The sequence below is a fragment of the Scomber japonicus genome, chromosome 14, assembly GCF_027409825.1.
Source record: "Scomber japonicus isolate fScoJap1 chromosome 14, fScoJap1.pri, whole genome shotgun sequence".
NCBI lineage: Eukaryota > Metazoa > Chordata > Actinopteri > Scombriformes > Scombridae > Scomber > Scomber japonicus.
This window is the reverse complement of record NC_070591.1, coordinates 18,926,000-18,942,793: the sequence shown is the minus strand read 5'-3', so window position 1 is coordinate 18,942,793 and position 16,794 is coordinate 18,926,000.

Genomic DNA, 16,794 nt, shown 5'->3' with positions numbered 1-16,794 from the left:
AAGACATGAGATAGATACAGTATTGGCAATTTCAAGCCATTTTTAAAGCTCCACTAATTATTTTTACATTAATGATTAGTCAAATGACTGAAATATCTTTCAGGCTGCTCATAGTGATGAACCCACTATGTGTCAGTCTTACCACTATCATCAAGTTTGCTTTCAGCTAAAAAGTAATAATAAATCCTCTGTGTGCAAATGGCATGTAGGCAAAATTAGTGAGAGAGATACTTCTTCTGGAGATGGCAGAGACCATAAAAGCTAAAATAAGAGTGATATTGGACTTACCGTCATCTGGTGGGCAAAAAACACTAAGGGCCTGATTAGGGCACTTTCACACCACTAGTTCGATTATTTGGTCCGCACCAGTCACTGTTACTGTTACTATGTTGCATACAGGCTGCAGTGTGGTCCACGTTCACACCTGCAAATGAATCAAGTGTGGTCCGATTGACATTCCCTCATCTTCCGGTAGGTCGGCATTTGGTGCGGAGTCAAGCGGACCGAGACCACCTCTTTTTGGAGGCCTTGGACGGCTCATGACTCTTTTGACCAATCGGTGGCTGGCAGTCTGTTGATGTCACATTTAGTATCGGCTTGGCTCGTTTGGAACCTCACCAGAGCAGGTACTAAAAAGGTACCAGGCACCAGGTACTATCCCTAATGGAAACACAAAAAGTCAAGTCGAGCAGAGTAGTGCTAGAACTGTATAGTGGAAAAGCGCCATTTGTAAGTTATATGTCAATAAAATGTTTACAACTTGGTCCACTGTCTTCAACTGACCAAAATAAATAAATGAAATAATTGAATAAAATCAATTAATACCATTTTCAGTATAATTCAAGACTGTGTACAACTCTGTATTTGTTCAGTGCACCTCTGTACCAACTTAATACTGAGCACGGTGGTGTCAGGTTTGCCTTCTTTGTCTGCTGTTACGCACACACAGCCTCATGATTTTATGTAAATGATTTAGATGCTATATATTTGTAAGACAACCTCCTTTTCCCCTCAGTGTCTGACTTTAAATATACTGCACATGAATTATAAATGTGTAAAATGGTAACTGTTTAAACAACCAAGACTGCTCTACTTTTATGCATTCAGTTAATAGTGTACACAAAATGCCTCTATGAAATGCACATCAAGTATAGATCATTTATGTTCACTTCATGACTAAATACTGTGGATGATGAGTTCCATTAACTGTATAATAATCATAAATCCTTTGGCTTCAAGATAAGCTTGTATGATGCTCCATTGATTGCAATTAAAAGGCAAATTAAGTATTCAGTGTCAAAGGCAGATAGATGATCAATTTCTGTGTCAACATAGTTTCTCAGCCCAGAAGTGTTTAAAAGACCATCAATAGCACCCACTTTTTATTACTCTGAATGTGGCACTTGATCATAAACACGCCTTCACACATGGATGGAATTGAAGACATTCTCTATGAGGCGTAAGGCTAAAACTCAAGGTTAAGTAATCAAACCCATTTACAACAACATTAAATCTGTAATATAATTTAAGGGTTTGATTGAGGTCATATATATTTGATCAGCCTGTAAATGCAGAATATGCTGAGTTATCCAATTGGGGTTCAAACATAGGAGACAGATTGAAGCCAAATAATATAAATTTTGAGTCACTTGCAGAACAAAATAGGGAGAGAAACGTCAGTGCCAGATAAACAAAAAGTATCCTCAATCAGCAATGTGTTGCGTTGCTATGACTACACACCTACATCTCTTATTTATGAAAGTAATTTAATTTGCAAATGAAGTTAATCTTGAGAGGAAAGACAACAGCTTCTGCTGTGTCTGTGGTCTGTGTCGTGCATATTTTTAAAGTTTAAAAAAGTGAAATAACCTTCTATCTCACAGACTCATTTAAGTGGCTGTTGTAGCTGGAATCATGTCAGAGAGTGCATGGGTGGACCTGCATGTGGGTGAGAGGTTGTCAGGTAGAGAAAGAGATTGCTGTCTGTAGGTGGAGGTTAAATTCTGTGTTTAATGCATGAAGAGTCTGTAAGAGAGTGGCAGAGAAAGAGGAAGGGATTGAAAATAAAGTGAAAGCTATTCAGCATTGCAACAGGATCAGCATGTGATCCATTAGCGTACTTGATCCAGCATGACCCCGTTTGGATAAAACTTTCTCTTTTTTTCTGTATACTATACTTAGATCATACTCTGTACAGTGATTTGTTGCTGTGAGGTAAAACAGTTTTGAAAGTGAAATATAAAAGTGGAACTTCTCCCCTCCACTTTAGCCCTTAATGTTTGGTTTATGATTAGTTTAACATTCTTTCACAATAATGGCAAGGACTATCAATATACAAGCAGGAAAATGACAATGAATTAATGAAAATGGCTAATAAAAAAGTTGCAGGAGAGAGGAGTATGAGAGGACAGATTATAAGGGCAGATGGGAGGAGTAGAGCATCAATGAGGAACGACACGCATGAGATGAGAAGGAGAAAGAATGGACAGCAGGATGCCCGGAGGACAGTGGGTATAGAAGGAGGTGTAAATCTGATTTAATGGGCAGAATGAGGTCCTCGGGTGTCCATAACTGCATGCACGCACGCACACACACACACACACACACACACACACACACACAGAGAAGTAAAGTTAGACAAGTTTGTGTGTGCTTGCAGTATGTGGTTGTAAAAGAGCTTGAAGCTGGAGAGGGGAGCTGTGGGTGGTGCATTTTATGCAAAAAAAAGACAAGGTGTATTTTATGGGATGGCAGTTTAATGACTCCTAATTGACAATGTGTGATCAAAGATATTTGGTCGAGGTGTTTCTGCTGTGAATCTCTTAATAATAAATGCCCCTTCACTTTCACTCTCAGGAGTATTTCCACCACATATATCTTTAATGTGTGTGTGTGTGTGTGTGTGTGTGTGTGTGTGTGTGTGTGTGTGTGTGTGTGTGTGTGTGTGTGTGTGTGTGTGTGTGTGTATGTGTATGTGTGTGTCTGTCTGTCTATCCATCTGTCTGTCTATGTCACATTTGCAGACTTACTGCGTTTGGGGACAGGTGTTCAGTGTAAGTTGTAGTTAATGAATGCCATACAATGTAACATAGTGTGTGTGTGTGTGCATGTGTGTGTGTGTGTATGTGTGTGTGTGTGTGTGTGTGTGTGTGTGCGCGTGTGCATGTGTGGGATAGACCTTCAAAGAGCTGTTTGGCTTTAGGAATAACTAGAATTGGGTTTAGGTTTAGGGAATTCATTATATCAGACAGGGTCCTCACAAGTATAGAATTACAAACGTTTGTGTGATTGAGGAGTGCTGTTTATGTGTAATCTGTTATGCTGATGCAGCCTTTATTCAGTGTAATTTTTCGGAAACACAATCCTATATAAGATGAAGACAGAATTTTAATGAGGACAGACTGTCGAATTGAAAGATGAACGATAAGAATATTAATATCATTATGTTTATTGATTGTGTGTTAGCAGTTACTCCAGGCGACATGAATTCAGATAGTCAGATAGAGAGCCCTTTATGAATTTAATTAAAACTTTCAGATACTGGTAGTGGTTTCTTGTGACTGATACATACATACAAGTTATTTCTCATGTAAGGGGTTGAATGGAACTGCATCGCATTGTGAAGATTTGCTGATAGTGATAAACATGAGTGTGGTGGAACGTGCGTTTCACACACCTTCCACCACCAGACACCTGTCAGCGTCTTTCTGTTTCAGAACTTTGGTACAACCCAGAAAGAATTTTAGTGGACAGGAAACAAGGGATAGAGACAAGGGCAAATGACATCCAACAAATATTTCTGTCTGGAATTGAATCAGACATGTCCAATAACATGTCTTTACAAAGTGTCACCCATACTTTTGTGATACGTCTTGTAACACTGTGACTTTTATTTTCCATTCCACTCATCTTCTTCTGTTTGAGTTGAATTCTGGCAAAAACAGCTGAGAGTCATGTTTGGCTCTGAAAATGTTCATTGTCAGCTAGACTTTCTCTTTCTTTCTCCTGGCTCACTCATTCCTCATTCTGTCTTTCTGTGCTGTCATCAGACTGTGACACTTGTTTTTGTGCATATGTTCCTGTTTTATTTCCCATCTGAAAGACGGCTTGTGATCATTCTCATAAAATCATAGATATTACACATGCAGGCAAATCCAGACACAAAAAGGAAAAACTGCTGCAAGCAAAATGACGTGATGAGGAGCGAATTGCGATGTGACAAATGTGGTGAAAGTGTGTGACAAAATGATGAAAGTCTTGATGATGCTTGAACGGAGATTAAAGCAGTTTTACATTAAAAAAAATTATGATACAAAAATAATAGCAATATCTTTTCCTATCAGTCCTGTCAGTTTAACCTATTCTATTGTATCTCAATTGCAGACAGTGTCGGTCTTAATCTGTTGTGCTCCCTCACTCTCTCACACGCAAACAATCTGGGGAGTCCTTCCCTCTGTTTGAGAAATTGCTGTCATGGGCAATCAGAAGAGATGAAGAAAGAAAACATGACCTATTTTGAGTCTTGTTGAAGGCATTTATTTTGTAAGCTTTCATGGATATTTCATAAGGCAAAGGAAAATATTCTGTGTGTGTGTGTGTGTGTGTGTGTGTGTGTGTGTGTGTATGTGTGTGTGTGTGGAAGGATGAAGGATCGAGACTGGAATGCATGCATGAGTTATAAAAACAGTTTAAAGTATTCTGAAATATATGGTGACCTTAGTTCAGAAAGAAGCTCCTGAAAATGTATAAGAAAACATGGTAAAAAATATGAACTGTAGTTTGGTTCATGCATGTAAAGGGTGCTGAATTTGTAGTTAAACAATTTTGAGGACAAAACTTGTTCGGTTTCAAACATTTATTTTGTGTAAGTCTGTAAGTGTAACCGTCATATGTATTCCTACATGCAGTGTGCTGATATGGGTGTGTGTAGCATTGTGTGAGAGAAAGGCACAGTACAAACAGTTTCCTTTGGATCTACAGCACCAGACATCCTGGATAACAAGCAGATGTTGAACTATCAGGAGTGAAATGAGACAGGTCTTGGTGTCAGTAGAATCTATGCATTTTATGGCTTCGGTAGATTCTATATAATGAATATGTTTGTTTATGTATATTTGAAAATGTTTAGTATGACAGTAGATATCTGCAAGTTTAATCATCTTATGCCTGTGATCTACATGGCTAAGAAACTAGTTTAATACCATACTGTAAGCTCGTTTAAAGAGTTTAGCAATATAAATTAGGATTACAACCAACATTTACTTTCATTATGTTCTCAATAGATTGATAATCATTTTATCTATGAAATGTTAGAAAAAGTGAAAAATGCCTGTTGATATTTTTAGAGTTTTTGTCTGATGAATGATCCAGTATCCAGAAATATTCAGTTTACCATCATGTATGACACATAAAAGCTTCCAATTGTCACATTTGAGAAGCTGCAACCAGCAAATGCTTTTTACATTTTTCTTTAAATATGAAGCCCACCCCCACCCCCCCCCCCTAAACCTAAACCCAATTCTAGTTATTCCTAAAGCCAAACAGCTCTTTGAAGGTCTATCCCACACATGCACACGCGCACACACACACACACACACACACACACACACACACACACACACACACACACACACACACACACACACGCAGTTTCCTCAAATCTCAGTTTTGGCAGTTAAGTGGAGCAGCAGCCCAGATGATTTTGTGTTTATTAGTTCCATTTTAAGCAGCAGTCCTCATCTCCAACAATCTATAGTTCCTTGGCACTCTGGAAAGCCCTGTGCCTGGATAGACTGCATAGGAGTGACATTTCTGGGCTATTAACACCCAATGCCATTCCCGCTCAAGAAATCTAGTGATGAATTTTATAGGAGTTAATCTAGTAATGTGACATTTAAGCCTTCCATTTAATGTAAGCCCCTGCAGCTCTGTCCTCAGTGAAATGGGTTCATGTAAGAGACAATGGAACATGACACAGAGGCTGATAATAATAAAGGAAGATTTCATCATGTTTTATGATGACGGCCAATCAGTGCTGATGGTAAATGTGGTTAATTGAAGCAATATATTCATTAGTGTGTGCTATATTGACCGATGGTGAGAAGGATGCGTTCCCTGCTTGCATAGCTATACCAGCAGTGCTTACATGTAGAAAATATGCATTGCATCCTAGCTTCTGACACCCAACCCCCAAATGCAGCTGTAGCTTCAGCCTCTTTCCGCTGTATTTCTTTGGCCATATACTCTGGCTTGAATGCATACGGCTGAAAATCTGAGTCAGCCAAACACTGTAAAATGTGTTTAATAATCTCTATTTTATCTACTAAAAACATAGCTAGTTTGTAATACAAGTGAAAAAACAAGGATGTTTTGTTTATAAGCAACATTTAGAGCACATTCCCTGGTTACCCAGAGTCAGAGACCAGAAATCTAAGCTAAAATAGCCTGTAGTTCTTCCTTGCCCCAAACTACATCACTGTACATGTCAAACAGTGTTGTTACTGGAAGAACAACAGATTTTGCAGCTGTGCCCCAGGTGACCATCGGCGACAAATGTGGCGTTTTTCCACACTAAATGTGTGAAATGGTGTTTTAAGTTTTTACTAGTCATTGTAGATGGATAAGTTCTCATGGTCCTGTCGGCTCCACTGACTCTTATCATTAAGAAGACTCACTCTTTAGAGACTGTATGTGGAGTGAGTTTTGCAGCCAACCATCACGGATTCATTACTGTAATGAGATGTGTTATGTAAGACCACGTCAATCCAAACTGATAATAAGGACCTCAATTTAATGTCACAATTGATCTGAAGCCTGAGAAGTATAATATATGTATGTATATTTATATATTTATTTATATATATACACACACACACACACACACACACACACACACACACACACACACACACACACACACACACACACACACACACACACACACCTACACACACACACACACACACACACACACACACACACACACACACTAATATAGTTTTCATGTGTGTACTGTTCAGAACTGTTCTAACTAACCATGTGCTGTCTAGTATATCAGAAATAGACTCAAAAATATCTAAAATTGTCTCTATCGAAATAGTCACGACTGAAACATATGGTGAAAGACTTTAAGCTGTCCGTATGTTCACAAAGATCTGTTCATGGGTTATAAATTTCATCACTCGCTCCTGTGTGTAACGGTTCCCACAGATCGTCCTAATGCTGCATGAATCTATATAACTGTACAGACTATACCACATGGACTCAAGATCAATTGATGTGACCTAATGAGAAGTTAATTTGTCCTAATGATTTTGCAACGCTCTGAACTGTCATGCCAATACACCTTGCTTTGAGTAACAACAATAAAAGTAAATAAATAGATCAATAAAAACTGAGTGTGTGTGTATGTGTATGAGAAGCATGTGGAGGAGGGAAGGGGGGTGACAGGGTTTCCCTCTCTGTAGTCTGGCAGCAGTCCTTTTTGAATAGCCTGGGTTCAGAGCCTCATTTGTCATGTGGACAGCTCTGGCAATGGCTCTGATACTGTGTGTGTGTGAGTGTGAGTGTGAGAGTATGTGTGTGCATAGAAACGATGGAGGAGAGCTCATCTGCATATCCAGACACCCAGTGGCATTCTCCCACTTTCTCTTGTAGCAATTATGGATATTGTAAGATATTATAAGATATTATAAAGCTCACCTAATCAGGGGCACCACCTTCGGAAGCAGGAAATATTTAATTGGTTGTTTGATTAACCAATTAATGAATCAATACATTTCTGAATCAGTCAAATGTCTAAAGTTCATTGCTCTATGGTTCAATAGATCCCCTGTATCACTTCAAAGAATAAATATACACCACTGACTGAGTTTTATGGATTTTGAATTTGAATTACTCGATCAGACATCAACTCTTGATTAAAGCAATATTTGGATCGCAGGTCCGGGTGAGGTGCTGTGAGGATGATCCGGGTTCGGCTGCCCTTCTGTCAGACTGCCTGGTCCGGTCATTGTCTGCCTGCAGACTTTGTCCTTCTCGATTATAATGAGTCGTAGGGTTGACAGATGTTTATCTGTTCAAAAGCGCTTGCAGGTTGATGTCAGATGGAGGAAAAGTCCAATTTAACTAGTTCACTGTTTAATAACTTTCTGGAGAGATCTCAGCGCTGGCCACACGTCAAAATCATCAAAAATGTCAAAAACAGGTTGAATGCAAAACTTAATGCTGTGTTTACTTTAAAAGGTCTTTTCTCTGTATGTTTGCTGACAAAAATTAAAGATTACAAAAACTAGATAAAGAATAACTAAAGATTAAAAGAATAAGATAAGGTGACAAAAGTAAGAATGTGTGAGGTGAAGAAAAGAAAAGATGGGCAGAGCAAAACCTGAAGCAAAGCAAAAGCCAGTGTCAGAGGGGTGCAGCTGGTTTTCTCCTGGGGAGGGCTTGTGTGTCAGCCAATCAGATTCATCACAGCTACTTTGAGGATCTAATTTCCAGCTTTTTACCGCAAAACTTTTCATCATCATCATTCATTCATTCAGTATTTAATCCTGATTATGAAATGCATACTATAACATAGTAACACAGAACACAGGATGTATTATTCTGGCATTGATATGACATCAGCTTGATTTATCAAGCTGCCATTCATTAAAACCTGAAAACAATTAATATGATCAAGCATAACACATTGTTATTCTACTAATTCCATGATAGATAACTGATTATCATCATAATGTAAGCATCAGTGTAACACTTTCTCACATTAAGTAAACATTGTCATACCAACATTAGTGTTTATGAAAGGAGAAAGTATAATGACAGTTCTTCAAATACCCATTTATCTGTGATCACTGTAATAGCTGTTACAATGGAGGTTTCTTTAGGTAATTGGTACTGATATAAGTAATTGGTATTGTTTAAACCATACTATTGACCAATAAGTTTTATATGAGTTTTAACACTAATTCTCTCACTTTCATGCTCTGTGTGGTTTCAGGACACAGAGGGGGAAGTCAGGAATGTGCCTTTTAATTTATGACGGTGGTCTGATGGTAGAAGTAGTCTCTGCGTCTCTCTGATAAGTTATGACGTCCAATGGAGACACCAAAATCTGTCTTACGTTACTTTTATGTAGTTCTTGTCACTTTTGGTTGCTCTATGGAATGTTAATGGATCTTTGTTTGTGCAAGAGAGAGACCGTGTCAGTCTCTATATCACCACCTGGTCCAATTTACTCATCTCAGGGTCAAAGGTGACTCTGACCAGATGATGTTCTGAGCCGTACTGATGCTGTGTCAGCTACACTCTCAATCAGAAGGTATTGGGATTTTGTTTGAATAATGCAAGTTCTGAGAGATGAGTTTCATTCACAGCCAAAAATAGCAACAGCAGAATAAACCCCTCGGGTGTGACTACGTGTGTGGGTATGTGTGTGTGTGTGTGTGTGTGTGTGCTCAGTTTGTGATGGTGGTTGTGAAAACATATTACAGCTGATGGGTCGGAGTGATAACCTGCTTAGAGCTTTAGTGGCTGATGAGTGTGTGTGTGTTTACGTGCATGAGTGTGTTTTTGTATACACATTATGCATGGATCTCAATCTACACTGATAGCCTTTGGTAATTACAAAAATGCTATCACAGTATTGGCCTACAAAATGCAATTTATCAATATTTCTCCACTGTGATCAAAGCCAAACTCTATTTGCATATAAATGTACATCATTAACGTAAATAGATCTGAATGTTTTCTCTCAGGTTCTGTAGCAATATACAAGTCTTGTTTGTACCCGTGGTATGTGTTCTGTTATTATCTACTCCCATGGGCCCCCTTTTAATGTTCACTGTCGCACTGGGGCAACTCTGTATGTGTGCTTTTGTCTTCGAGTGTGTGATATTTATCAAGTATACCAGCAATTTTCTCGGAGTACGGTGTCAAAGCCTATCTGGGGACCAGTCAGCTTCCAATGAAGGATGCACCTGGGCAGGCCCCATGTATTTGTCTGGTGTGACACAAATGTGCGTGCGTTTCACATTGTTGTCCTCAAAATAAATAGATTTCATATTCTCAGTTGTTTACCTGCCTTTGCGCTCTCTCCCTCGAGATAAATGTCTTTTCATAGTCCCATCACCCTGTGTGTTCATGTGAGAGTGTTCATACCGTGTATGTCTGTGAGCCAATAGAGGACACAGTACAAGTGGAAGCAGGGCCGGCCCTAGGATTTTGGTGGCCCTAAACAAGATTTTATATGTGGCCCCAAAACACTTCCAGCACAAGCACCAAATCACACACACTGTTCATAACTGGATGAAGATGAACACATACACACAAACTAGAGATAGGCAAATCAATTAACAGCAAATCTCTTATTTTATTTTAAGAAGAGCCACACAATTACATTACTTTATCCCAGTTCAAGTTAGCAGACGGATAACCGGAAGTTAGCTTCCCAACCCGCCGACATACTGGACAGTCAGCAGATTCTCAAGATTTAAAATCTTCTTATATGAACTACACATAGATTTATCTGCTGGTGATAGGCTTAATCAACGCTGTGTGAACTCATTTGACAAGGACTTAAATGTAACGGACATTCATTTGTATGTAAAAGTCCAACACTGCGGTTTGTGGCCCTAAACAACCGCATAGACCGTTTATGCCACGGGCTGGCCCTGAGTGGAAGAGGGGCAGAGAAAAAGAGGGGGTAGAAAAGCAGCAGAAATCAGTCACATGCTTCAACATGACAAGTGTTGAGATAATGTTTTGAATGTTTTCCTCCCTTATTTATTTCTGTCTGCCTGTCTCAGTCTTCTTCTATTTATAGGCTCCCTGCTCTCTTGGTAGTTATTATGGTAATTTAAAACTTGCTTGACCATCTTTGAAATCTAAAGCATTTCAACACAAAACAGCCCCGCAAATAAATACTACCTTTGAGAAACTTACACAGTAATGTTCCTTATCGTTCACGGTTGAGTTCTGATATCAGTGCTTTGACCAGTGCTTTCATTGATAAAAAGATTACATCAGCTGTAGCTTATTGAAGTTAAACCCATAAGTAACTTTTCTCAATGGCCATAATAAACATTAAGTATGCTCTTTGCAACTCGGTTTGTACAGGTGGCCACATATTGTACAAAAAAAACCACCACTCACATTTCACTGGAACTCTTCGATCAATGTCAAACAATCCAGCAGTTGCAATACAGTTCAACTGTCACGTTTTTCCGCCATAGCTAATTAGCTCAACATAATCTTTGTGAATTGGGGGAAAAAGTTGCAAAATCAGTAAACTCCACCAGTTATTTTAATGTGTTAGATACATATCTACATATACATATTTTCAGATTTTGATCAAATGCTGTTAAACCTCAGCCATACATACGGCGTTGATGCTGACGATTTAAATTTATAGTACTTTTTAAAAGCAGGCATTAGACTTTTATCAGTATATCAAGTGTGTTGATGAAAGAGGAGGTACAGTACTTATTGTAATGAGACCTGTTTCCTACAGCTGTTACAGCAGTAGCATGATCATAAGTGATTTGACAGTACAATTTACAGTTGACTGATGCTTCAAAACACTACTTTTGGACAGATAACTCCAGGCAATTTTTAGATTGCTGCTTATAACATCTGATCCTTCGTTCTGTCATCCACAATCTGACATCTTGACAAGTTACATGCAGTCAGGAACACAGAGGTTTTGCTTGCATCCCAGCAACAACACTCCTACATCCTAAACACTGTGATCTCCGTCATTGTTTGTCACACACTTGTTATTTCCCAAACTTTTCTTTCCACTCATTATATTCTGTATTTTCTTTCTTTTCCTGTTGATGTTTTTACCCGCCTCCTCCTCTTCCTGCTTGATGTCGTCGTGGGTCTGTGGTTCAGTATTTTGACGTTTCTTTCCTGCTGGGAGATTAATTAGCCATCTACCTCTGAGATTGGCGTAGGTGCCTCTTGGCATCTTTCACTTTGCCTTGTCAGTTCTCTCTCGCTCTCTCTCGCTCTCTCTCTCTCTCTCTCTCTCTCTCTCTCTCTCTCTCTCTCTCTCTCTCTCTCTCTCTCTCTCTCTCTCTCTCTCTCACACACATGCATACACTCTCTTTCATTTCCTTCTTTTTTAAATTTTTTCTTGGTACTTTGTCTCATTTTTCCAAGTCTGAAATGTGTTGCAACATCTGGTATTCTTACAAGATACCATAGCAGTGACAAAACCTCTAAATTCCTCACATGTGCTTAATGTAATTGTCTCTGTCTTTTCATATGTTGAGAAAACTAAATTTAACACTGTCTGCTTGATGGACCTTCATGTATTATTGAAAAGTTTATCCGTATTTAAACCATGACATTGCCTGCAAGGCTTACATGATGTATGTACAGAGGATGGTAAGCAGGTAGGTCACTAGAGACAAAAGCTTAAGGCTTTGTTGATAAAAGGATTGATCAATCTGCTAGAGGACAAGGAGGATCAGGGAGATTTGTTGTGTTATCTGACACATTAGAGTCCAGATTTGTGTCACATGAACAGAGTAACACGAAGAAATACTTTTAAAATTAGATGGTTTTTCCTTTTCCACCTTAAATGGAATGTAGATGTCAGACCCTGAGGCTGAAAGCACTTAGCACGCAAAAATACAGCTTTACATAATTTTATGCTCTTGGAAAAACTAAGATGCTGCAGTTTCTTGCTATTTCTCCACAACTAACACAACCCTATTTTAAACTTTCATGTGCTTCCAGAGTGATTCCAACACAGAGTAAATTCTTGTCAGGCTATGTTAAATAAGAGCTGTGGTTAGAGAAAAGTGAGCAACACACCCTGTCAATTCAACTGATGAGTTGCATATTTTAAGCTATATTTGGTTAACATCTCTGCTGGATGTTTTTTTAAGAATGTGCAGCAGCCTTACAGGATAGTCTAAGCATTTAAATTTAGAACAAATTCATAAGAGATGAACAGGGAGTTCAGGAGACAGCACCACCCAGGACTGTAAGCAGACACAGGAAGAGTGTAGAGAGAAAGAGCCACAAAAGCGATTGTTCTCCTACTGCTTATGTACACCAGGTTATGTGTTCTTCTCTGACTGTGGATAAAACTAAGCTAGAAATGTGCAAATGTGTCTTATTGAAGCTTCCAGGTCATTCACTTTGCATGAAAGTTGAAATATTGATTGTGCCTCTACATTTACTGTGGTAGCTAGGTTTCTATTTTCACACATTACTGGCAGCAGATGCAACACCTTGCCAGTTGAGCTGTTTTTTTTTGTTTTTTTGTTTTTTTTACATAAAACTGGAGTTTAAGGATAGGGACATGAAACCTAACAGTAAACACATCAGTAAAAAGTTGGTCATTTCCTGATCAGCTTATAGGATCACCTACTGTGGGATGCTGACAGCTGTTCTTAAGTAAAAAATCTTACATAAAAAAAAGAAAATATTTTCTCCTGTATTGCACCTTTAAGAAAACACTTTGGTTTTGGTTTTATATGGGATTAATGATCATGACCAGCTCAGTGTATGGCAGGGAACGTAAATTCCTAATAAATATGAAGAAATAAAAAACAAAATGGTTGCTAAAGACAATTAAGTTTTCACATGAAAGCGATAAAAAATCTACTCCATGACCCAGGCCTAAGGACAATGATTTATTTTAACATGAGTAAGATTCACTGACCTTCATATTAACAGTAGACTTTCACCTTCAATTTCAGTGTGACTCACAGAGCTTTACGGTTGTAGCGCCCATAGTGCTACACACCGTGCAGAGGCTTTCCCAGGGAGACGACATAAGGAGTCACTTCACCAGCTGTGTAATCTAATGATTGCTCCTGTGGTGCAAGTAATATAAATCTTTGTGTGTGTGTGTGTGTGTGTGTGTGTGTGTGTGTATCTGTGTCTATAAGCGTATGTACTATTGGTACATTAAACCAGTACTATACACTGTAAATATTGGCTGTAGAGTATTTGTACACCTAAAAAGACCCCAAAAATGGAAGGAAATAGAAAGAAGAATCATGGACAGCCCAAAAGATATTTGACAGAACATTTTCAAAATCAAAATGTAAAGCAGCACAAGATGTCTCATCATTTGTGGGGGACAATGTGTTAACCTTTTGTTCCATATATATGAAGGTATAAGGCAGTTTATTTATATAGCGCATTTCATACACAATGGCAATGGCAATGGCACATAAGTGATATGTTCTCTGGAATAAATGTGAATGGAAATGTATACGTATACTACATGGATGTGTATCACTCTTGTGTGATAAATCCAAATGATAACCCTCCATTTTCAATCAGTCTGATCCCATTAGTACACAGTACGATAAGTGTAACTAAGCCCCAGTGTGATTGCAGGGATTTGAGCTTTGGCAACAATAATTAGAGATGATTACTGTGTAGTTGCACAGGCGAAATCCTCTCATCCTTTACTTCAAGTCATGAGACCACAGCTTTGCTTCCTTTGTTGAAACCTCTCTCTAACACAATGAAATAGAACTTCACTGAGATTACTTTCATGTCCAATTTTCTTCCTCTTAAGATCATTGGCTTAAAGTGTGTTTGTCATTGCTCTTTTTGTTTCTGTGCTAGATTTGCACCGAGACAAGATAGTACAAAACATCTTTTATTCCATTCTCCTTATGTGCCCTTTTTCTGTTCTTTACACAACTTTTCTCTGTCACCGTCCTTTCTTCTCCCCACTTCCTCCTTATTTCATTCTCTATTCTCACCAGAATACGTTTTTTTTTCTCTTTTGCTCATTTTCTGACTGTGCTTGAAGGCATCTTTCTTTTTCTTTTTTAGCTCACCAGGATCACATTTCAAAGTATATACTTGTCTCCCGGTTCCTTCAATGTTTTTGTTCTCTGCTGAAGGCAAAGTAAACAGTCAATACAAGGGTCATAAATCAGTAACTGAGAGGTACTATAAACTGCATATTGGATGGTATATACATGGCTTATAGATGGTTTATAGGGGGGAGATTGAAATTGATTGTTAATGGTTAAACCCTTCATCCTGTTGCTGTGCAGTGGTTATTGATCTGGCTCTGTATTTATGCCCCAAGAGTGCAAGCTTTGACTAGGGGCACCCTTTCATGTAAACTATTGGATTCTTTTTTCATTAACAAGATACTTATTTGGGATACATTCATGTCAATCCAAACACACATGGTAATACTAATGCATTATGTGAACATGCCCACAGAAGATCACATGGACAATGTTCGGTCTACAACCTGTGAGAGCTCCTTGTGTGAACAATCAATACAAACCTGCAGTTGAGCCTTTACACACTTGTTCAGAGCACAACGGGGCAGACAGGAACCACTGAAGTAAGTAGTGGGAACCAGAGTGAAAATGAAATAATTGGAGTGGCCTTTTCACAACTACATCCTGAGAAACCGAAGAATTTTGATAAATTAGTCCCTTTTCACCATGAAAAAAAAGACTGGAGAAAGTCAGTGAGTGGCATTATCCAAAGGCCAGTGAGCACATTTAGGGAGTAAATGCCATGTGTAAATGGCTCTACCACGTGGCCCTGTATCTCTGCCATGCCATTTCAGTTTTGACAGGGGGGAGAGAGCTGGCAGATTGGTCAGGTGACTCTGTGATTGACAACTTAGCGGGCTTGCAATGCAGATGGACAGATAACACAGAGGAACGACAGGTATTAGTTCTTATGACTCAATTGGCCATAAGGTTTTTGACCAAATGTTTGCTGCTGACATATTTGGATTCCTGTGTGCATTATGTACCACTTTACTCCAGGGTGCATGAATAGATAAAGTCATTTTTAAGTAATTGTTAATTAATGGGGTTTACTTATTTGTTCAGTCTGTGCCACCTCACTCTACAACATGGCAGAATAAAATACACTGTAGTTAAAAGACACAAACATGCAAAACAATACAACAGACAGCAGACAATGTGGAAAATGCCACAGATAATCCCTTGCTACCCAGTATTGATACTTGCTGCAAGAACACTTTTCTATTCACACAATTCACCACTTTACAGAAAGAAAGTTGGAATAATAGACAACCTCTTAAAAGCCAGAACGAGACACAAGGATTGTCTTTATCTGTAGAGATATGCGCTGGCAGATGTCCAGTCTCAACAAACCACAGTCATCCCTCTCTCTGTATTTCACAGGCCAGTGACCAGCCGCCACTTTCATCTGTGAAAGCAGCTGCTATCTGATCCCCCCTTTCCACTCTTCCTCATCCACGACCCCATTTTCTCTGTGTATAACAGTCACTTCTCCTCTGAAAAACATGTAGCTTCCCTCTCCTACAGTTCGTTTATCAAGAGGAGGGGGGATGCCTCCATTCTACAGGCTTCCCAGGGGAGGAGAAAGGGTAAAGGGGGAGAGGAGAACTGTTGATGGCAAAAGGATGGTGGATTTCCAACTCAGGGCGGCTGTGGCTCAGTGGAATAAAGAGGACAAAGACTGATGAGAGGTTTGTAAAGGTGTAGACTCTCAGAATCTTATTGAAAGATCAAACTTTAAAAAATATTAAAGCCTCACAAATGTGCCCACAGGAGCACTATTTGTTCTTAGGTTGAAATTGTTATTTTTGTGTAGTATTTGCACTAACTTGTGTTGCTATTACTTTTTTGCTTGTATGTATATTTGCTTTATATATTTTTTCTTTGCTTGTTTCTGTTTTTTCATTTTATATATTGAACCCTGTGCTCATAGCTCACCCTTAATTACTTGAATGGTTTACACCTGTGCTTACCCTAATAGATTTGACAGGCACTTTGCAAGGACCAATCCCTG